The 24,796-nt window shown below is 36.2% G+C and overlaps 1 protein-coding gene and 1 non-coding gene across 4 annotated transcripts in view; one reads left to right on the top strand and one right to left on the bottom strand.

The window, feature by feature from the left end:
- Nucleotides 1-24,796, bottom strand: part of ETHR (ecdysis triggering hormone receptor) — a 465,888-nt gene that overhangs the window by 192,762 nt on the left and 248,330 nt on the right. The window lies entirely within an intron of this gene.
- Nucleotides 9,850-9,921, top strand: TRNAT-GGU (transfer RNA threonine (anticodon GGU)). The gene has a single exon. It is a non-coding gene; the product is annotated as a tRNA-Thr (tRNA).

Below are 24,796 nucleotides of genomic sequence, written 5' to 3'. Positions count from 1 at the left end.
AAGGTTTGAAAATGTACTTTTACTCTAACAAAGCTAATTTGACTATATAGAAGTCATTTTTAGATAACATAAAATTGTGATTGTTTTTTAACGTAACACCGTGTAAATAAAATTAACTAACCCGCAACAAGTCCTACACTCTAATGTAGATCTGCAAATAGTGCAAGGCTGATTTAAGCGTAGTGAGTAATATTAAGAAAGGGACGCTTAGATGGTTTGAGCATATAGAGCGAATGAGCGAAGAAAGGAGTGTAAGGAGAATATTTGACGTACATGCGAATGCTAGCAGAAGTCGGGGACGCCCGAGGAAGACATGGCACGATCAAGTGAATCAGATATTGAGCCATGTCAAGAGTCAGAATAAGTGTTAAGTATGAGACGATGTATGAATGTGAATGAGCCAAGAAGTGTGTGCCAAGACCGAGTAATTTTTAGTTTGGCGGTCCGTCCTCTCTGCCTAACCCTGCGGAGAAACGGCGTGATGGTTAGTTAAATAGTTAGTCATATTGTATTGTTTTTCCCACGTAAAATATGTAAACTTTTTTTTTAAATAAACATTTTTTTATGTAATTTAATAAACAACACCAGGAATGTAAATGTTAAATGAGGAAGAGATGTGATAAAGGTGTAAAAATGTGAAAAAAATTTTGTGGCTTGAAGCTTTTGAAAAATTAACCTCACGGCAGAGAGCAGCTCTTTCCGAAGGCGTTATGCTTGAACCCTTAAAGAATGTGAAATAATGATTAAGAATGGTGGATATGAATATCAACTACCAAAGAGAAAATCCATATTTACACTTTTCAGATTTACATTAAAATCCATATTTACACTTTTAAGATTTACATTAAAATATATATTTACACTTTTAAGATTTGCATTAAAATTCATATTTACGCTTTAAAGATTTACATTAAAATATATATTTACATTTTTAAATTTACCTTAAAATCCGTATTAACACTTTTAAGATTTACGTTAATTTAGATAGTTAAGTGTACACTTACATTTAGTTGCCCTTAGTTACTTATTTATTTTTATTTATCTATTTTTGCATTTTATCATATATATTGTACAATAAATGTGTAATATGGGAAGTGTGGAATTGCAATTACCTCCCCACATCCTGGAATAAAAATTATTATTTTTTTTGTGACAATAATGTTTAAGATAATTGTATGAACTTTTTTTCTACACATTTGCATCGACTAAAAGCGAGAAATACAAATACCAGAAACTTAAATTGTCCACGAATTCGCATCAAAGGGTGAATGGGTGTGGAATAAAGAGCAACGAACCGTGTACATCGCATTAGTCTGCGTATTTGGTTTTGAATTGAGAGGTTGAGGTTCGATTTCCGCGCAGCTCAAAAATATATCGAGACGGATTGTAAAAATTTGTTTCGTGCTGCCAGTCAGAAATTTGACTGCTATGTTCGTTATAGACTTTTCAAAAATTGCTTCATAGCATTCGTATCTCACAAATATGATAAATAACCATAATTTAATATTTTTTTATTGGAAGATTAAGTTAACAACCTCCGTGGTAGATTGGTAAGCTCCTCGACTTTGGAAATAAAAGTGGCAGTTTCAAAAACGGGCGGGGCAAACAAAAATATAATTTACCACCGGTCGGTGGCCGAGTTGACATCACGTTTGGGTCCCACTCAGGCGTGGTGTGTTTAATTCCTCGGCTGGCTAAATCCTCCATCACAACTCAAGCAACAGTTTCAGCTTACTGTGGTGGTAGTAGGAGATTTTCAAATATTGTCAGGTTATTCGTAACCCCGGAATGTTTGTCTTTCTTTAAATATATATATATATATATATATATATATATATATATATATATATATATATATCACACCGCCTATTTGGCGACCAGCATGGGCAAATATGCATTTAAAGTGGCGACCACCGACATTTGGCGACCGATATACGGTCGCCACTTTGTTTTCTCAAAATTTTTACACAGTTCAATAATAGATGTCGTTACAAGCATCTCAGCGAAATTAGTCCTGGTCGCCAAATTGGGCTGGGAGTGCAAGTTTTCGAATATTTAAGTTCCGGAGTCTGTCGCGAGGCAGCTTGGCGCTAGGTGATATACACAGCCACGTATTCCGCATTTCATTCCTGGCCTTTAGTGGCGACTGGGTATGACGAATTATTAATTTCACAACAAGCCTTTAGTGGCGACCGGGTACGACGTATTCTGCATTTCATATCTAGCCTAAAGTGACGACATTTCATAACTAGACTAAAATGGCGACCGTGTTCGACGTATTCTGCGTTTTATTCCTAGCCGTTATTGGCGACCGGAAACGACGTATTCTGCATTTCACGTTTAGCCTGAAGTGGTGACCGTGAAGGGTACAATGTTGCCGGTTCGTTTCAACTCGCGGTGGCTGGTTATTTGCGACGTTGCAGCACATGTTTTGCCAGTGGTCTCGAATGTCTTACTATTTCAAATGTATCTATTTTCAATTTAATACCGAGTATTGACGTCTGTACGTTTTAGAATTTATTTGGCGACCAATCATTTTAGTGTCTTGTCTACATACAGTATTGATTACTGTCGATACAATGAAAGCAACTCGTTCTAAATAGAAGTTAAAAAGCACAAATAGAAATTTAGAATGTGGGTATGGGTAGCACTTCCCTGGAAACCATTTAATGACCAACATCCCTGACATAGGCCACACCAAGTGGTTGGCTACGTTTCGTGACTTAGCAGGTGTGTCCGTTTTCATGGGGTAATGTTTGCCCAGGTCTTGGTGGTGGGTGCGATGACCGTTTACAACCGGTTACCGCGGTCAGGGCCGCTCGGTAATGCCGGGGCCTGACCCTCAGACTGACGACTGAGGGTGTGCTGCCTGCCCCATCAACTAGTTGGGAAACTGTTGTGCCGGTTCGTGACCGAAGCGGACCCAGCAACAGCGTTCGGGGACATTTGGGGTGACCTCTCCTGCCGGATTCTCCCGGCTCATCGCCTTGCACCGCAATGGGTGGGTTGGGTTCATACCATCCATCACTACTGTCCACTGTGATCCCTAGTTTACTACACACTCCTCATACCCTTTTCTTCCCAGACCTTCCTTTCCCTTCATAACATTGCAAAAAAATATACAAATAAGAAAACAATTAATTGGTGAACATTAAACAAACAACCATAAGGAACTCCAGTCCATTATTTTTATATTTTATTATTAGTAATGACATTCTGACTTAAATTACAGCATTTCAATTTTATGGTATCATCTTTTTTTTATTCATTTTATTAAAATCTAATTTAAAAAAATCTAATTTCAATTTCTCTACAAAGTCTCACATGGCGTCTCCAATAATACTAAACAATAGGTACGCCTGTACCTAACAACTGTCTTCACAATGCAATCACCTTTCTGAATGCTCCTGGCTATACTGGCAAGTATCTCAGATTTAAAGTAAAATACACAATGATCATACAAACAAAAATAAACAAAACCGTTACATTGACATGTCGGCGGAAAACAAAATTCTTATTATTAATTTATAAATAGAAATAGCATACTAGGGTTGTACTGCAATTATTTGTCATAAAGTCACAAGTAATAAACTAGTTTTTTCGATCTTTTTATTGTTTTTGTAAATCAAAATCGCATTCCAGGTTGTACTCCTAACAGTACTAAGGGTAAGGCTCATTAACAATTTATTAGTATGTAATTTTATTTGAATAAATGTTAAAAATATAAAAATTGATTATTTTTTCGGCATTGTTGTATTTTACATTGTTTTATATGGGAAAAATTATTTCGCAACGAGTGTTTCACATAACGAGTAAAATTCTGGAACGAATTAGTCTCGTTATGAGAGGTTCCACTGTATTTAAATAACTACCCTTTACAAAATAGTTTTATATTTATTTATTTACTTATTAATTGACGCCTTGAAGGCTTTTACATGAATACAAGTTTACAAGGATACTTTTTCAGGATCACAATATTAAGTGTATATAATTTAGAACATAACACTTGTTTAATTTACGTATAAATGACATGGAACGTAATATTAGTCATTCTTGTTTCTTATTTTACGTAGATGACATGAAATTATATAAATGCATTGACTCCGTATAAGACTGCAACCAGTTACAAGAAGACATTAACAAAATTGAACAATATTGCGAAAACAATCAACTATCTTCTAAACATAAACAAATATAATGTTATTACCTTTTCACGTAAAAAACATCCAATTAATTATACTTACAAATTGAACCTTGTACCCCTACAACGGGTAGAAACAATCAGATCTCTTGGATTAATACTACATTCTAAAATTAGTTATTTAAGGATTATATTGAAAATATTTTAGAAAAAGCTTATAAAGAAATGGTCTTTATTATAAGCATAGCAAAGCCTTTCCCCGTAGCACACACCTTAATTATCAGTTTCAGTGCCGGCAACCGGGGCGTTTATTTAAGGTTGGTTCTGTACAGATGTTTTTTTTTTCATTACCCTCCTCACTAGACATAGTCTGTTCTGAGGCTGGTAATTAACAATTTATATATAAACCAAATGTTTAGTAAAAAATAGTAAAATAAAAATAATAAGAAAAAATTTGAGTAAAAAAATGAGTAATATAGAAAAATAGAAAAATAAGTGTAGTACTGGTAGAAAAATATGTGTTGAAAAATTATGTATAAAAATATGAAATGAGTATTTCGAATTATAATTAATTGTAAAATTTTGTAATTTTGTTAGAATTTGTGTGCAGTATGGTTTGTAAAATGCATTAGATGTTTAGAATATTTCTAATATCTGTTCTTTGTTTTACCATCAACCAGTTTACAAATCTTTTGAACACCCAATTCAAATTATTTGGTAAGACGTAAGTTTTAGTTTGGGTTAGGAACATGTTGAATATGTGAGGAGCCAGGTAAGATTCGTGTCTTTTAGCGAAATTTGATTTGATATACGGTACTTGTAATTGTTTGTGTGTAATTGCTCTCGTGTTTTGCTAGTGAGTTATGTGATTCGGTAATTTTTTTATGCAGTTTTTGTAGATGATCTTCTTTATGAACAGTTTATTTATGTCAAATAAGTTATTTTCAATCATTAGCTGTTCTGTCGGATGTTTATAAGGCTTTCTAAACATAATTCGAATTATTGATTTATGATTAATTTTAAGGGATTTGAGATGAGTGTCTGCTGCTACTCCCCATACTGAAATACCATACATTAGAATACTTTGACAAAGTGCAAAGTATATATTTTTTAGCTGATTTAATGACATAAAATATTTCGTTTTGTTTGTATTGTTTTTGTTTTGAAGATGTATGATAGTTTCCGGATTTTTTTTGTTATTGGGTTAATTTGGAGATCCCATTTTAGATTATGGTCAACAGTTAAGCCGAGATATTTGATATTATCCGCATAATCTATTTTGTCACAAGTACAGCGTGTGTTATTTGTAGAAGTATTGGTGCAAGGGTGAAGATGGAATTGTGGGCGACTATCTGGCTGACCAGCTTTTGTTTTACTAAAAGTCAAGTATTTTGTTTTAGAAATGTTGAGTGTAAGAAGATTATTCATTAGCCATTTATTTATTTCAGTCATCCCTGCTTCTGTGTTTTTGTAGACATTTTCCCATGATTGTGCTTTGAATAAAATTACAGTGTCATCTGCGTAACTGATTACTTTGTACTCTATTTTTCCAAGGTTTATCTCAGTTAGACTATTTATGTAGATGAGAAAAAGTATGGGACCCAAGACGCTGCTTTGCGGTACTCCATACCTGTTACCTACCTTGTCACTTTCGTGTTTATTGATTTTTACTATTTGTTGTCTATTTTCAATGTAGTTGATGAACCATTTTAGTGGTGGACCGGTTATGCCGATATTTTTGAGTTTTTGATGTAGTAATTTATGTGAGATGGTGTCGAAAGCTTTTGCTAGGTCTAAGAAAGCCCCTACCACCTTTGACCCGCCATCATAAGTTTTTGACTATGTAAGTAGTTAGTTCCGATAAGGCGTCTTCTGTTCCCATTTTCGCTTGAAACCCGAATTGGCTGTTTGAGATCAGTTTGTGTTTATCAAGGTATGCGAGCAATCTTTTTTTCATAGTTTTTTCTAGTAGTTTGGATAGTGAATTGTGTTATAAATGTCATATGTAAGGTCACAACTTGAGTTCGCCGCAGTAATTTGGAATCGAAAATATCCAAAACAAATTTATAAAACACCTATCGTATCGCTTTAGTGATCATCGGTTTGACCCTATCGCTTTATATTAACGCAGAAAAATCTATGATGCTTTATTCTTTTACAAAATCGTGAAATGTCTTGTTGATTCATCATATCTGTTAGAAAAGATTGCATTTCGTTGCCCCAAACAAAACACCAGATCGAACGATTTATTTAGAATACCTCACTGTAAATCCAAACACTCGCAAAACTCTATAATAGGACGTATCTGTGAAAATTATAATACCTTACGAGATTTTCAACTTAAAATCAAATAAATTGCAACTTACTAAATTAATAATTAATAGCTAAAAACACTTTTACTTTTGGGAAAATTATACTATTACTTCCGTAGTTTGTTTTATTATTTTCAATTAGTACCTATAACCATGCGAAAACTGTATCTATTTTTAATATTATGTACTTCTTTAACATTTCATGGAATTTAATTGGTCTATAACATATTCATGTTTATTGTTATATTTCACTGTACGACTATAAGTTTCCTAAATAAATTTAAATAAAAACAAATTTAAAAAAAATAAGTTGAAAATTAAAAGTAGATACAATATAAGTGGGTACAGAGTAAAACAGAAATAATAATATAAAAGATATTGAACATGACGTTAGCAATGTAAATATTTTTTTCGGAAGATGCACATTTAATTTTATTATGGTTCGGACGGTGATATAGCGGGTGGGACTTCAACACTTCTAATTTTAAGCTGCCATATAATGTTGGAGATTTATTGCTTTCCCTACTTGAGATAGACAATAGATAAGGGCTTCAGTAGGTAGTTTACCTAACACTTAAAAACAAGTCCTAAAAATGTAATTTACAATGCAACATTAATTTAGAATTTCATAATATAGTTGTAAGACACCGTGTTTATAAATATACCATGCCAAAAATATTACTGTACTTTACAATATAAGGCTATGACATTATTTGTGAACATGTGAGGAAATAATATATGTTTTTATGCTACTTTTAAAAAATAAATGACGAATAAATATAATTCTTATGACAAAAACTATTTGGAATAGGAATTGTCGCATTCCGGAAAGAACAGATACCTAACTGAGTTTTGCAAATATTTTTGTATTTATTATTGTGACGGCTGTTTCGGGGTTCAAGTACTTATAAAACTTCAGTTACGCCACACGAAGGCAACTTATTTATATGATTTTATTTACCCCTTCAGTATTCTTATTTGTATGATGTTTTGGTGTTTTATTAACACACTTTGATCGGGTTATTTTTTCGCCGGCAGACCGCTGAAAATGGGCGAAAATAAAGGTCCCGCGCGAGTTTCTTTAATTTGTTTTAAATCGCTATACCTTCGAAAATAATGGAAATATTTTAATAAAATTCTCTACATACTAACTCAGCATACCCAAGCTATAAAATTTATAGCCGAAAACCAAGTATTATTTCTAATGCAACTTAATAAATCGAAAACAAAGTCATTGTTGGGTCATTAGGGTTCAATTTTTAAAGTATAAACTAGGTTTCAATTTTATAAAATTACAAATTTTTTCGTAGGAAGCAATCACTTTGTGGTTAGACATTATATATTAAATCAAATAAAACACTTTGTTTATTAACCACGACTTTTTTATTATTACATCTAGGTACCGGTTTCGCTACAGTCGAGCTTCATCAGGATGTGAAATATAACTGTTATATTTCACATCCTGATGAAGCTCGGCCGTAGCGAAACCGGTAGATGTAATAATAAAAAAGTCGTGGTTAATAAACAAAGTGTTTTATTTGATTTAAAATTACAAATTATTATATTTTCACCAAGCCCAAATCATTATAAAAACAAAAACAATTGCCACATCACTAGTATTGTCAGAGTAACACATTATTACCCATTCAAATACCACGTGTGCAATTGCCACCCAAAAAACCATCGGAACATGCTAATAATATTGGTTATTTTATAAAATGAAATTTAAAATAATCTCCTCAGAACACAACCGTAGGACAATTTGCTTTTTAAAAACTGGCATGTAAATATTTATTATGGTCCGCCTAACTGTGTTCGCCGATACCTGCTTTTGTTAGATGCGCCAGACACTCAGTAGTTGAGTGGGTGCGGAACCGAGATAGAGAGATTTGTTTCGAGTTTCAGGGACATAAAAACTCTCGTTCCAGGATTTGAACTATTATAATAACAGAATGTGTTATCTAAATTACTTATTTCGTTGTACTTCAAACGCAATACCTATCAAGTGTCAGGTGTTCAATAATATAGGTCATTTGACGCCCGAGAAAGACATGGCACGATCAAGTGAATCAGATACTCGAGTCGGGCCATGTCAAGAGTCAGAATAATAGAAGAGTATGTATGAGACGATGTATGAATGTGAATGAGGCAAGGAGTGTGTGCCAAGACCGAGTTGTTTGGCGGTCCGTCCTCTCTGCCTACCCCTGCGGAGAAACGGCGTGATGGTTAGTTAGTTAGTTAGTTAGTTAGTTGAAATATCGATGTACACAAAAGATTCCAAGATAAATACTAAAAAAAGACTTGCATTACAATTTGATAATTACGTACGTATAGTTGGAACCTTTACAGAGAGATTGGTATGTAATATTCATATAAAAACATCGGATAATTTCTTCTTTTCTGCCATTGAAATGAGGCGGGCGCAGAAGGTAGAAATACCCTTCCGACGTTAAGCATCAATCGACCGAACGCGAACGGGTAGAACTACCCTTCCCGATTAAAGTCTGTTAAGCTAGCTTGGAATGGCTTTAGCTGTGTTTGGTGACCAGAACTGAATATCCTGGTACTTCCCCACCTTCCTCTTCCTCGTCTCATTCCCCTCACCTACCTTCAGTCTCACAACATTCCCCGATTGGGGATAGGCCATAGTCTCACTGACTCCAGACGGGAGCGATTTAAACTCTTGTGTGGTATTCAATTAAAAAATGTACTGATAGACGCAAAAAGTAGAAGAACAAAATAATAAAACTGGAAGTGGGTGTACAAGCGTCCTGAGGGGTTTTACATGTAGGTAGTACAATATTAACATCACAGAAAGTTTTAAAACAAAATAAAGTTAGTAATAATAAAAATAAAACTATATTAGATAAAAAAAATACAACAAACAAAAATTAAAATAAGACAGCAAACAGAGAGGTTAATAATTTTCTTTTGAATTAACTTAATGTTTATAAGGTAAGGTTTATGCATAGCAAAAAGGATTACAAATTATTATAAGCAATAATTGTTGTAAGGCTGCGATTACACTTGGAAGTTTTTTTTACGTTAAGTGAGTTAAGGCAAAATTATCTATAAAGTGAAACGTCACCTATAAAGTGACATGCTGCCAATGGAACTCGAACCCACGGCCTTCTGATTACCGGTCAGCAGCTCTACTTCTGAGCTACGGCGGCTTATCCGCCAAATTAGTCAATGTGTACTTAGTGTTCTGCAAGCAAAATTATTGCTTATTAATTTTTTTCTCACCTGAAAAAACCAACTTCATTTTTGTAGGTAAAGGAATTATTACGGTGCTAATTAATTTAATTAATTAATCAATCAATGGTGCTAATTCTCCCACCTAAGGGCGTCGAGATATGTCTTGATTAATTGACTAATTTGGTGGGTATTAAATAAGCCGCCATAGTTCAGTGGTAGAGCTGCCGACCGGTAATCAGAAGGCCGTGGGTTCGAGTCCCATTGGTGGCATGTATTTTTTCTCGGGAGATTTTTCAATTTGTAAGTTTTTTCTCTTACAATAATATTGCTTATAATAATTTGTAACCGAGAGGTTTACAAAAACCTTCTTTAATCATGGTTATTATCGATTAAACTTGATTAATCTTAGTTTATCTTGGTTTATCTAAGTTAACTAACTAACTAACCATCACGCCGTTTCCCCGCAGGGGTAGGCAGAGAGGACGGACCGCCAAACAACTCGGTCTTGGCACACACTCCTTGCCTCATTCACATTCATACATCGTCTCATACATACTCTTCTATTATTCTGACTCTTGACATGGCCCGACTCGAGTATCTGATTCACTTGATCGTGCCATGTCTTCCTCGGGCGTCCCCGACTTCTGCTACCATTCACATTTGCATCATATATCCTCCTTACACTCCTATCTTCGCTCATTCGCTCTACATGCCCAAACCATCTAAGCGTCCCTTTCTTAATCTTACTCATTACGCTTACATCAGCCTTGCACTCTTTGCGGATCTCCACATTCCTCACACGATCAAACATGGTTTTACCACACATACGCCTCAGGGATCTCATTTCAACAGCATTTAATCTACTTTCATCCTTTCTTTGCCAGTTCCATGCCTCACTTCCATACATCAAGGTAGGTACCAGCACTCCGTTGTGGACTGCTAACTTCGCTTCTTTGGACAATTTTTTGTTAGCGCCTACGGCGTTTAGTCCTCCATTAACGGAATTACCTGCATTTACCCTTCTTTCGATATCTCTGTCAGCCTTCCCATCTCTCGTAAACATACTTCCTAAATACACAAACTCATCCACCTGCTCCAAGTATTCCCCATTCACAATTATATTGCACACTGTTTTCGTACTCTCTCTTTCAAACACCATTACTTTAGACTTACTTACATTCATCATTAACTCATTCTTCATGCATACTTCGTTCATCCTAGACACGAGAGACTGTAGATCATCTATACTATTAGCAATCAGCACCGCATCATCAGCATACAACAGGCAACATACTTTCAAATTATTCAAATTCGCGCCCAATCCCACCTCTTTCAATTCTTGCATACAATTATCCATGTATAGATTGAATAACCACGGTGACATTACGCAGCCTTGTTTAACACCTTTTGTGATATCAAACCACCCCGTAAAACCACCGTTTACCCTAACACATGCAACGCTTCCCTCATACAGAGACGCAATTGCCTGAATCAGATTCGTATTCACTCCATACTTGGACAACACCTTCCATAGCTTTTTCCTGTCGACTCGGTCGTATGCTTTTTGTAAATCTACAAAGGCACAGAAAAGTTTCTGGTTTTTTGCCAGAAACTTCTCAGTGAGCATACGCAATGAGAAGATCTGGTCCATGCACCCCCTTCCACTCATGAAAGCACCTTGCACATCCCATATTTTATCCTTTGTTTCCTTTCTTACTCTTTCAATCAAAATTCTACCATACAGCTTGCCAACTGAACTAAGCAGGCTAATAGCCCTATGATTCCCACATTCCATACGTGACCCTTTACCTTTGTATAATGGCATGATCACAGCCCTTCTCCAATCTAAAGGCGTGTAACCTTCCTTTAAACATTGGTTAAAAAGATTGCACAACCATGTGAGAATTACACGGCTACCTCCTTTAAAATATTCAGCAGCAATATTGTCAAACCCAACAGCCTTACCATTCTTCATACATTTAATCGAGCTTTCTATCTCATCCATGCTAATTTCGGTAACATTCACTCCATCGTCATTCATATCTGATTCGCCACTGGAATCACTGTCATTCACTTCGCTTTCGAAGACTTCCTCGAAATAATTCATCCATCTCTCTTTTATTTTTTCCTCATTCGTCAACATTTTTCCATCTTTTGATTTTATCACTTTCATGCTTCCGTTTTCTGGGCCACTCCGGGACCTTTTGACTTCTTTCCAAAACAACTTAATGTTTTCTTGGAAATGGTTTGTCATTTTCATTCCTTCTTCCTCTTCCAGGCGTTTCTTTCGTTCTTTCACTCCAACTCTTACTTTTTTCTTACATTCCTTATATACTTCTTTCGCTCGATACTTCTCTTCGCTGGAAGCACTGCCAGCTGCAATCAGACACAACCATGCTTTCTTCTTTTCTGAGACCAGTGCTTTAATCTCATCATCCCACCATGCATCACCTTTCTTCCTACCTTGCGTACTTATTCCACAAACCTCCCTAGCAGATTCACAAAGACACACTTTTATGTGGTTCCATGTTTCGTCTATGCTTAGACCATCCATTTCCTTCGCATTCAATCTTATCTCTGCACAATTCACATACTTACTTCTCACATTATCGTTTTGCAGTTTTTCTATTTTGACTCTTGTCGGAGCTGGTACCGTTTTCACTTTAGAGCGCCAACCGCGAAAGAGGTTTACTCTCGACACTACAAGAAAGTGGTCAGTTTCGACCTCAGCCCCTCTGAAAACTCTTGTGTCCTCGGTAACAGCTCTCAACCTAGAGTCAATTACTACAAAATCAATAATTGACCTCTCATTTCCTCTTTCCCACGTATATTGGTGGATACCTTTATGATCGAAGAAAGTATTCGACACAAACAGGTTCCACTCTAAACATACTTCAAGCATTCTGTTCCCGTTGTCATTCGTTCTTTTATCCCCAAACATACCTAAGACCGAATCAAATCCGTCACGTCTAATTCCCACCCACCCATTCAATTCGCCTGCCATTATAATCCTTTCGTTCATATTTTTTAGTCTCATTACAACATTCACACCAGTCCAAAAATCATCTTTCACTTCATCGCTTTCAGAATTAACAGGGGCGTAGCAAATAACAAGAAACACCCTTGTCAAACCGATTTTAAATCTGATCCACATTATTCTCGGACTTACACATTCATACTGCAACATACATTCAATCATTCTGGGAGACAGTAGCGCTGCAACACCTTGACAAGCCCTCTCCGTATCTGGTCTCCCAGACCAAATGACGAGCCTATCATTATGCTGCATTGTACCGCTACCTTTTTTCATACTCTCTGTTATACAAAGTACGTCCAAACATTTGCTCACCATAGTATCACACAGTTCGTTCATCTTTCTTTCCATTCCTCCTCTAATGTTCCATGTACCAATTCGACATTGATCACGTTCCGTCCTCCTCTTTGCGCCACCGAAGGGTTGGCGATGTGATGGATAGCGAACCTCATCGACATCTTTGTCGGCCATTCCCTTCCAAGTACTACTTAAACATCTTAATTATACAACTTATCATATCGTTACACACATAAAACAAATAATACATTATCTAAGTTAATCTTGGTTAATGTTTTGGTAGTCTTAGTTAATAATATGGGTATTCTTTGTTAGTAGCCTCCATACTCAAAAACTATATACAAAAAACAAATATTAATATAAGTACACTGATGCTCGAACTCTGAATTTTGTAAAATAAATGGTTTAGCAACCTAACTTTTACTATTGTCTAATTACCTTGTCATAGTTACCTAAGATTATTTTTGAGAAATAGTTCTTTGCTAATTAGCGCCATGCACTAGTCATCAAACCTGCTGGAGTGTTATTTATTTATGCGACAATTTTTGTTTCCATTTTTAATTTTGTACCTATTCATGTATGGGATTTCAGCACTGTGCAATGCCGCGTACAGTTCAGACTTAATGAATCCACCCATAAGCGACACTTTGAACTTAAACTCTTGTCTCTAACTGCTCAAGGAAAACCTCCCCTCTGCGGGTGTAAAACACTCAGCTAACCTCCAATCATACAGATGAGGTTAAAGAAATATCCGAAGAAAGAGTTGAGACTTTAATTAGGTAGGTAGGCAGCTGGGCACCTGCCCTACCTAGGTACATTGAAAAAAATTGAAAAATCGTCATACATATCGTGCAATACTTAGTTTTAATAAAGTAGTGCGTATCTCTATTTGATAGCCTATTACTCTTGGAATGCTTCGACATTTACGTGCCTGAAAACTTGAGCAGTAGGTAGTCGTCATCATGACACGAATTGTTCAAGATACCAAACTGCAGAATAGATTTTCAAGCATAGCATAGCATGACAATAGGAATTTTTCTATTGAATAATATTGTAAAAACAGTATATATATTTAATTACTCTAAATAACCTCAAAACTTGGTTCGTATACCTACCTGTATTCCCTAATATGTTTATTGTTATACATGAGAAATATTTTACGTATGTAAATTGCATGGTGTAAATATCTACTGATTAATCTATTGATCAATACATTAATTTAGTAATTGTGGAATGATTTGCCGGCCTCTGTTTTCCTCCCTCATGCATCATGGGTCTCTTTAATACCCATGTACAGTCTTTCCTCTCCTCAAAAAGACATGTTCAGGCCCAGAAGTAAATTATATTCCTCAGGTCCTCAATGTAAAAAATGGGTTTAAAAAAGTGTGAACAGTGTACACTGAGTGCATAATAATATTCGGATAATATTTAGAGCATCGTATTTTGAAAAATCACCTCATGGGCGCTGAAACTATGGTATGGTGATACTATGGCATATCCTTACAACGACACCCTTCGAGGATTTTCAGGATTAGCATAACTGATGAATTAGCAAGTCACTTGCCCCAGGACTTGTTGAAATTACAACTAGCTTATGGCAGGATTATTCGTTTATTATATCTTAAAATATCACGTGACATTAATATTTTTTCAAAGACAGACCATTTATTTCATCTTATGTTGTTTTTTTTAAATGCCACACAATAAAGTCTTTTACAAATTTAGGTACGTTATTATAGGTAAGTTGTGCAAAGTAGTATGACAAGTTTAAAGTACATAATATAATAATAACTGTGTAAAAGAAGTACATAAAAGATAAAATATGACACGTAAAAGATAGATATAATAGTACAATATTCTTTAAGTAGCAAGTTGAAATCTGGGTAGCCGGTAGAGTCTACGAAGATTCATGTTATTTATGATGATAGAGAAATTACTATAAGCATTCCAGCTATTCTTTGAACACGTATCCTCAGTGTTTTTTATATATTATTATAAAAAAAGTGTTGTTACACATAATAAATAAATAAAACAATTTGTTGAGCACGAGACCACAAAAAAATTCAAGAAAAGCTAATAATCATGCGACAGATATAAATATATTAGGAAGATGGCCAACTATATAACAGATGGATAACTTTTTTTTCAAAATAAATGCAAAATATATTATTATTCGTCAGCATAATTCACATCGAATGACGTTATAGGATAATAACAGGATATTATTGTAGTACTTATATTATGTAATCAATACATTTATCTTAATAATCTATGGCTTGCATAGACATATGAATATTCCTATGTCTGTGATGGCTTGTCATTGAAGTAAAATCATGTATTATTTCATAGTGCTTTCACACAAACAAAAGTATTGAAATCCGTAAGTCTAAACTTAAACTTTAGGTTGCACAGTTTACACCCGCGCTGTGCAAGCGGGTTCCTTTCAGAGCATCGGACCATCATAATATGATTATTTGCCGGAAATTAAAACAAAAATTATGTCCTAAATGAAAAAAAATAATTGATTATTGACAGTAGATGTAATATGGACGATGGTCCCTTTACTTAATCAATTGTTTATGAAATTTTCCTTAAACTAACTCAACTCTTTTTCTTGTTAGAATGGTAGAATAGAGTCATTACATAGGTACATAATATTCGTGATAATTACTAATATCAGTGAACGAAATCGTTTTATCTAAAATCAGAAAAAATTGCAATCGCCCAACAAACATTTGGTAGGGCGCTAATGTCAGATGTTGTTAGCTTTGACGAAACAGATTCCAATAAATATAAGAGGGATCAATCAAATTAATAATAATATGACCATTCCGTGATAATTTTATCCAACTCAGTTCTATCTAAACAATAACTTGTTTATTTACGGTGATAAGTTTATTGTTCGCCAAAAAAGTTGAGAAAATTATTAGTTTACTAATACGGATTTTGTGTTGTTTAGATATATAGAGAGATTATCTTGCCTTTATCACGAGACTAATTTTAAAAGGGTTCCCAGATTTTAAAATAAAATTTTGAAACATATTTATATTAGATTAGCCGGGCTTTACACACAATTTTTAGAATTCGGATGTAGGTAGTAATTTTTATTTTATTCTTATCGTCAAGTATGCAAAATTTCATCAACATCGCAATAAAACTGTAGATTTGTATAAAAAGCCAAACCAAACATCTTTATATATTATGCATGTAGATAGATATAAAGCTGATGATCCGGCCTTGCCCGGCTTTATGCAATTATTTCGAAAAGTGGCCCTGTCCCAATGTTTTTGTTTTTGTCGAATGTTTTGAAAACATTTTGTCGCTGGAGACCTGACTTGAGATGACCGCCGCTAACTATGAAATTTGGCAAAATTTCGTTGTTGTTTCTAAGCATAGAAAAATAATTAATTTTCTACCAATCTTACGGTTTCACTGTCAGTGAATTCAATTCATTTGGCTAATACCATTTGTTCCCACCCAGTCAAGGCCTGGCTGGTTTCATTGGCTGGCTAAGTCCTCCATCACTGAATAAGCAACCAACATCTGCCGCTTATAATGACGGTAGTAGGAGATTTTTAAATAGTGATAGGTTTTACGAAATCCAAGAATGATTATCTTTCTTTTAAGAAATAAACCTTTTCGCAATTGTCGTCCATCGTAGAAAGGCAGCTACTAAGTCAGAATACTTATTGGTGACAAACATAACGCTAGAGCCAAAGCGGTTCGTTAAAATACAAGCCAAAATCTATAGTCAATTTCGACAGACGTGAAGGGAGATAATTACGTTATTTTCTGTTATTTCTAATATAAAATGTATCATAAAATCGTTCACCATTTTGAATTTTCGGAATGCTATTCTTTTAAAATTAAATTTGCATCATTCTAGACAAGCAAATTAAATTAATGTATTATGTCGTCAAATTAACCTTTGTTTGTATGGACTCGTCTTTTCAATGACAGCGTATCGTTATATACATAGGATATACACCGGTGCCAAATCAAGACCAAATTAAAAGGATTCTGAAAGCATCGGAATATATACGTATGGCATACGGGAATATACGGAAGTCGTTAAATGTTCGTAATGAACGGACGCCTTATTAAAAACGTAATGTACTGTGATATTCGTAAGATATATGCGGTTACCAAAAGGGCAGCAATATGAGAGGGTGTCCAAAAGACTCTAAAATGTATGTACCTTGCAAAAATATGAATACCCTTAAAACACGATTTATGGCAAATTCTGTTACGATCACTTTATTCTATAACTATATATAAGTGAACATTCACAGCGTTTTTGTTTCTAAACCTACCATAAGCGGTGGTAGTCAAAAGGATGCGAAGTGAAAGGTCGCCACATCGGTAGCGGGATTTATATATATATATATATATATATATATATATATATATTTGTATAAAGCATACTTTGAGCCACATTATATACACTTTTTTTTTAATGCCATTTTGTTTAATCAACCCTTAAAAACTACCCCCTCACAGCTATATACGTCTATGATGTACCGTTTAAAATATATATCGATACATACATCTAGAGCATACTTTGAAGACATATTTTTATTCTGTCCAGACGATAGTTTGAAGACAGTCCTCAATGTATGCGTTATATATAATTTCCCGTCGTGGTCTCAAATAATGCTTTTCACAGAGAGGTGTTTCGTGTACATAAAGCATACTTTCGACCTATGGTAAGTAGGAAACTTCCATTGAAATAATGTGTAATTATTAATATTTTTAACGCCAGATGGCACAAATAATAATATCAAATAAATATGTAGATATTTACGCGCTGTGAATTTGGTACTTTACGATAAAGTAATGTTTCGTCTTCAAGTCAAATCCTTTATGAAACTTTTTCGCTGAGTTTTTCGAAAGATAAAAGAGTGAAAAATTTCATCCATCTCGAAAAAAATAATTTTCAATACTTATTGTTAATTTTAGCTTTTTTATAGGTACCAACAAACTTTTACCCATAGATAATAGAAACAAAGCGGATATGGCATGGAAGCGTGCCAACTGTCATCGAGCTTAGACCATACTGCACGGGTTGTACGTTTGGTGACTATGTAGGAGTGTATATGCAGGTCATTGTTAGGTTATATGATGTTGGCGACACTACACACAAACTAACAACGATTAATGGCCTATCTTCCTTGTTCCGTTACACATTTTAACTTTTGTGTTAGGTAGGCACCTAGATGGTTTTATCCATAGATAATAGAAACAAAGCGGATATGGCATGGAAGCGTGCCAACTGTCATCGAGCTTAGACCATACTGCACGGGTTGTACGTTTGGTGACTATGTAGGAGTGTATATGCAGGTCATTGTTAGGTTATATGATGTTGGCGACACTACACACAAACTAACAACGATTAATGGCCTATCTTCCTTGTTCCGTTACACATTTTAACTTTTGTGTTAGGTAGGCACCTAGATGGTTTTATCCATAGATAATAGAAACAAAGCGGATATGGCATGGAAGCGTGCCAACTGTCATCGAGCTTAGACCATACTGCACGGGTTGTACGTTTGGTGACTATGTAGGAGTGTATATGCAGGTCATTGTTAGGTTATATGATGTTGGCGACACTACACACAAACTAACAACGATTAATGGCCTATCTTCCTTGTTCCGTTACACATTTTAACTTTTGTGTTAGGTAGGCACCTAGATGGTTTTATCCATAGATAATAGAAACAAAGCGGATATGGCATGGAAGTTTGCCAACTGTCATCGAGCTTAGACCATACTGCACGGGTTGTACGTTTGGTGACTATGTAGGAGTGTATATGCAGGTCATTGTTAGGTTATATGATGTTGGCGACACTACACACAAACTAACAACGATTAATGGCCTATCTTCCTTGTTCCGTTACACATTTTAACTTTTGTGTTAGGTAGGCACCTAGATGATTTTATCCATAGATAATAGAAACAAAGCGGATATGGCATGGAAGCGTGCCAACTGTCATCGAGCTTAGACCATACTGCACGGGTTGTACGTTTGGTGACTATGTAGGAGTGTATATGCAGGTCATTGTTAGGTTATATGATGTTGGCGACACTACACACAAACTAACAACGATTAATGGCCTATCTTCCTTGTTCCGTTACACATTTTAACTTTTGTGTTAGGTAGGCACCTAGATGGTTTTATCCATAGATAATAGAAACAAAGCGGATATGGCATGGAAGTTTGCCAACTGTCATCGAGCTTAGACCATACTGCACGGGTTGTACGTTTGGTGACTATGTAGGAGTGTATATGCAGGTCATGGTTAGGTTATATGATGTTGGCGACACTACACACAAACTAACAACGATTAATGGCCTATCTTCCTTGTTCCGTTACACATTTTAACTTTTGTGTTAGGTAGGCACCTAGATGGTTTTATCCATAGATAATAGAAACAAAGCGGATATGGCATGGAAGCGTGCCAACTGTCATCGAGCTTAGACCATACTGCACGGGTTGTACGTTTGGTGACTATGTAGGAGTGTATATGCAGGTCATTGTTAGGTTATATGATGTTGGCGACACTACACACAAACTAACAACGATTAATGGCCAATCTTCCTTGTTCCGTTACACATTTTAACTTTTGTGTTAGGTAGGCACCTAGATGGTTTTATCCATAGATAATAGAAACAAAGCGGATATGGCATGGAAGCGTGCCAACTGTCATCGAGCTTAGACCATACTGCACGGGTTGTACGTTTGGTGACTATGTAGGAGTGTATATGCAGGTCATTGTTAGGTTATATGATGTTGGCGACACTACACACAAACTAACAACGATTAATGGCCTATCTTCCTTGTTCCGTTACACATTTTAACTTTTGTGTTAGGTAGGCACCTAGATGGTTTTATCCATAGATAATAGAAACAAAGCGGATATGGCATGGAAGCGTGCCAACTGTCATCGAGCTTAGACCATACTGCACGGGTTGTACGTTTGGTGACTATGTAGGAGTGTATATGCAGGTCATTGTTAGGTTATATGATGTTGGCGACACTACACACAAACTAACAACGATTAATGGCCTATCTTCCTTGTTCCGTTACACATTTTAACTTTTGTGTTAGGTAGGCACCTAGATGGTTTTATCCATAGATAATAGAAACAAAGCGGATATGGCATGGAAGTTTGCCAACTGTCATCGAGCTTAGACCATACTGCACGGGTTGTACGTTTGGTGACTATGTAGGAGTGTATATGCAGGTCATTGTTAGGTTATATGATGTTGGCGATACTACACACAAACTAACAACGATTAATGGCCTATCTTCCTTGTTCCGTTACACATTTTAACTTTTGTGTTAGGTAGGCACCTAGATGGTTTTATCCATAGATAATAGAAACAAAGCGGATATGGCATGGAAGCGTGCCAACTGTCATCGAGCTTAGACCATACTGCACGGGTTGTACGTTTGGTGACTATGTAGGAGTGTATATGCAGGTCATTGTTAGGTTATATGATGTTGGCGACACTACACACAAACTAACAACGATTAATGGCCTATCTTCCTTGTTCCGTTACACATTTTAACTTTTGTGTTAGGTAGGCACCTAGATGGTTTTATCCATAGATAATAGAAACAAAGCGGATATGGCATGGAAGTTTGCCAACTGTCATCGAGCTTAGACCATACTGCACGGGTTGTACGTTTGGTGACTATGTAGGAGTGTATATGCAGGTCATTGTTAGGTTATATGATGTTGGCGATACTACACACAAACTAACAACGATTAATGGCCTATCTTCCTTGTTCCGTTACACATTTTAACTTTTGTGTTAGGTAGGCACCTAGATGGTTTTATCCATAGATAATAGAAACAAAGCGGATATGGCATGGAAGCGTGCCAACTGTCATCGAGCTTAGACCATACTGCACGGGTTGTACGTTTGGTGACTATGTAGGAGTGTATATGCAGGTCATTGTTAGGTTATATGATGTTGGCCACACTACACACAAACTAACAACGATTAATGGCCTATCTTCCTTGTTCCGTTACACATTTTAACTTTTGTGTTAGGTAGGCACCTAGATGGTTTTATCCATAGATAATAGAAACAAAGCGGATATGGCATGGAAGTTTGCCAAATGTCATCGAGCTTAGACCATACTGCACGGGTTGTACGTTTGGTGACTATGTAGGAGTGTATATGCAGGTCATTGTTAGGTTATATGATGTTGGCGACACTACACACAAACTAACAACGATTAATGGCCTATCTTCCTTGTTCCGTTACACATTTTAACTTTTGTGTTAGGTAGGCACCTAGATGGTTTTATCCATAGATAATAGAAACAAAGCGGATATGGCATGGAAGTTTGCCAACTGTCATCGAGCTTAGACCATACTGCACGGGTTGTACGTTTGGTGACTATGTAGGAGTGTATATGCAGGTCATTGTTAGGTTATATGATGTTGGCGACACTACACACAAACTAACAACGATTAATGGCCTATCTTCCTTGTTCCGTTACACATTTTAACTTTTGTGTTAGGTAGGCACCTAGATGATTTTATCCATAGATAATAGAAACAAAGCGGATATGGCATGGAAGCGTGCCAACTGTCATCGAGCTTAGACCATACTGCACGGGTTGTACGTTTGGTGACTATGTAGGAGTGTATATGCAGGTCATTGTTAGGTTATATGATGTTGGCGACACTACACACAAACTAACAACGATTAATGGCCTATCTTCCTTGTTCCGTTACACATTTTAACTTTTGTGTTAGGTAGGCACCTAGATGGTTTTATCCATAGATAATAGAAACAAAGCGGATATGGCATGGAAGCGTGCCAACTGTCATCGAGCTTAGACCATACTGCACGGGTTGTACGTTTGGTGACTATGTAGGAGTGTATATGCAGGTCATTGTTAGGTTATATGATGTTGGCGACACTACACACAAACTAACAACGATTAATGGCCTATCTTCCTTGTTTCGTTACACATTTTAACTTTTGTGTTAGGTAGGCACCTAGATGGTTTTATCCATAGATAATAGAAACAAAGCGGATATGGCATGGAAGCGTGCCAACTGTCATCGAGCTTAGACCATACTGCACGGGTTGTACGTTTGGTGACTATGTAGGAGTGTATATGCAGGTCATTGTTAGGTTATATGATGTTGGCGACACTACACACAAACTAACAACGATTAATGGCCTATCTTCCTTGTTCCGTTACACATTTTAACTTTTGTGTTAGGTAGGCACCTAGATGGTTTTATCCATAGATAATAGAAACAAAGCGGATATGGCATGGAAGCGTGCCAACTGTCATCGAGCTTAGACCATACTGCACGGGTTGTACGTTTGGTGACTATGTAGGAGTGTATATGCAGGTCATTGTTAGGTTATATGATGTTGGCGACACTACACACAAACTAACAACGATTAATGGCCTATCTTCCTTGTTCCGTTACACATTTTAACTTTTGTGTTAGGTAGGCACCTAGATGGTTTTATCCATAGATAATAGAAACAAAGCGGATATGGCATGGAAGTTTGCCAACTGTCATCGAGCTTAGACCATACTGCACGGGTTGTACGTTTGGTGACTATGTAGGAGTGTATATGCAGGTCATTGTTAGGTTATATGATGTTGGCGACACTACACACAAACTAACAACGATTAATGGCCTATCTTCCTTGTTCCGTTACACATTTTAACTTTTGTGTTAGGTAGGCACCTAGATGATTTTATCCATAGATAATAGAAACAAAGCGGATATGGCATGGAAGCGTGCCAAATGTCATCGAGCTTAGACCATACTGCACGGGTTGTACGTTTGGTGACTATGTAGGAGTGTATATGCAGGTCATTGTTAGGTTATATGATGTTGGCGACACTACACACAAACTAACAACGATTAATGGCCTATCTTCCTTGTTCCGTTACACATTTTAACTTTTGTGTTAGGTAGGCACCTAGATGGTTTTATCCATAGATAATAGAAACAAAGCGGATATGGCATGGAAGCGTGCCAACTGTCATCGAGCTTAGACCATACTGCACGGGTTGTACGTTTGGTGACTATGTAGGAGTGTATATGCAGGTCATTGTTAGGTTATATGATGTTGGCGACACTACACACAAACTAACAACGATTAATGGCCTATCTTCCTTGTTCCGTTACACATTTTAACTTTTGTGTTAGGTAGGCACCTAGATGGTTTTATCCATAGATAATAGAAACAAAGCGGATATGGCATGGAAGTTTGCCAAATGTCATCGAGCTTAGACCATACTGCACGGGTTGTACGTTTGGTGACTATGTAGGAGTGTATATGCAGGTCATTGTTAGGTTATATGATGTTGGCGACACTACACACAAACTAACAACGATTAATGGCCTATCTTCCTTGTTCCGTTACACATTTTAACTTTTGTGTTAGGTAGGCACCTAGATGGTTTTATCCATAGATAATAGAAACAAAGCGGATATGGCATGGAATCGTGCCAACTGTCATCGAGCTTAGACCATACTGCACGGGTTGTACGTTTGGTGACTATGTAGGAGTGTATATGCAGGTCATTATTAGGTTATATGATGTTGGCGACACTACACACAAACTAACAACGATGAATGGCCTATCTTCCCTGTTCCGTTACACATTTTAACTTATGTGTTGGGTAGGTACCTACATGGTTTTACCCATAGATAAAAGTAACAAAGCAGATATGGCATTGTATTATTTCACAATTTATCTTTAAAAATAATATAAGGTATATTTGCGATACGTTCCAGATTGGAGGGTACTCTCAGTATTGCCCTGGTGTAATACCATAATTCAGAATTGAAAATTTGATTGAAATGGCTTTAGCCGTGTTTGGTGACCAGGTACTTCACCACCTTTCTCTTCCACATCTCCTCCCTCTCTCCAATACTTTTAGCTTATCAACGAGCAATTTCGAGCTACCGGCATCTGTTTTTCCTCCCTCCTATAATCCGAGCCTCTTCAAGGCCCGCATTAATAAATCCTTTCCTACAGCCCCTACCTTAATATGCCTCACAACGCCGCCCAACCGGTGGTGACATAGTTCCCCTGTCTGTACACTGCACAGGCAGGGACGCTCTTGTGAGGTGTCACATATATGTATATAAAAACATACCCAATTATTTGGGATGCCATAGTCTCACTGGCTCCAGGCGGTTGGGAGCACTTTCAACTCCCAGCCATCTGGAGCCAGTGAGGCTATGGCGTCCACAATTGGGTTATGTTCTGCGGCTGAAGGTAGTGGGGAGGGGAAGGATATGGGGAAGAGGAAAGTACCTGGCTATTCACATCTGGTCACCAAAAACCGTTAAAGAAATTTCAAGCAACGTTTCAATTATGAATGGTGGTCTTATACCAGAGCGATGCTAAGAGTATCTTCCACTCTGGAACGTGCCGCAAGTATACCACATGTTTTTTAAACTGAATAATTTGTAAAATAACATTACTTGAATAAAATAATTCATAATTATCTTGTAGAAGAAGTAAGAGCGATCTAGTAATTTTATTTACATTAGTAATGGCTCAATAGATGCACCTGACTTGATAAAAAAAATTAGTAATAACATTCAGATTACCAAATTGTGAAATGAGGCTTCCAGAGCTGTTCTTTGTTTATTTATTACTTTATTATTCTATTACTATTTCACTAATTCCCCAATCGAAAGACTACAGATTGGAAATAAATTTAGTTCCGATGATATTTTCATTTATTCCTTACCAAAATTTATATCAGAAATGTCTAAAATTCTGTATCCCTGCAATTAATTTAGT

Source organism: Hesperophylax consimilis, chromosome 25, assembly GCF_061612785.1.
Source record: "Hesperophylax consimilis isolate HC1 chromosome 25, BYU_Hcon_1.0, whole genome shotgun sequence".
Taxonomy (NCBI): Eukaryota; Metazoa; Arthropoda; class Insecta; order Trichoptera; family Limnephilidae; genus Hesperophylax; species Hesperophylax consimilis.
The sequence above is the reverse complement of the archived record's forward strand: the minus strand, read 5'-3'. Positions and strand labels throughout refer to the sequence as shown.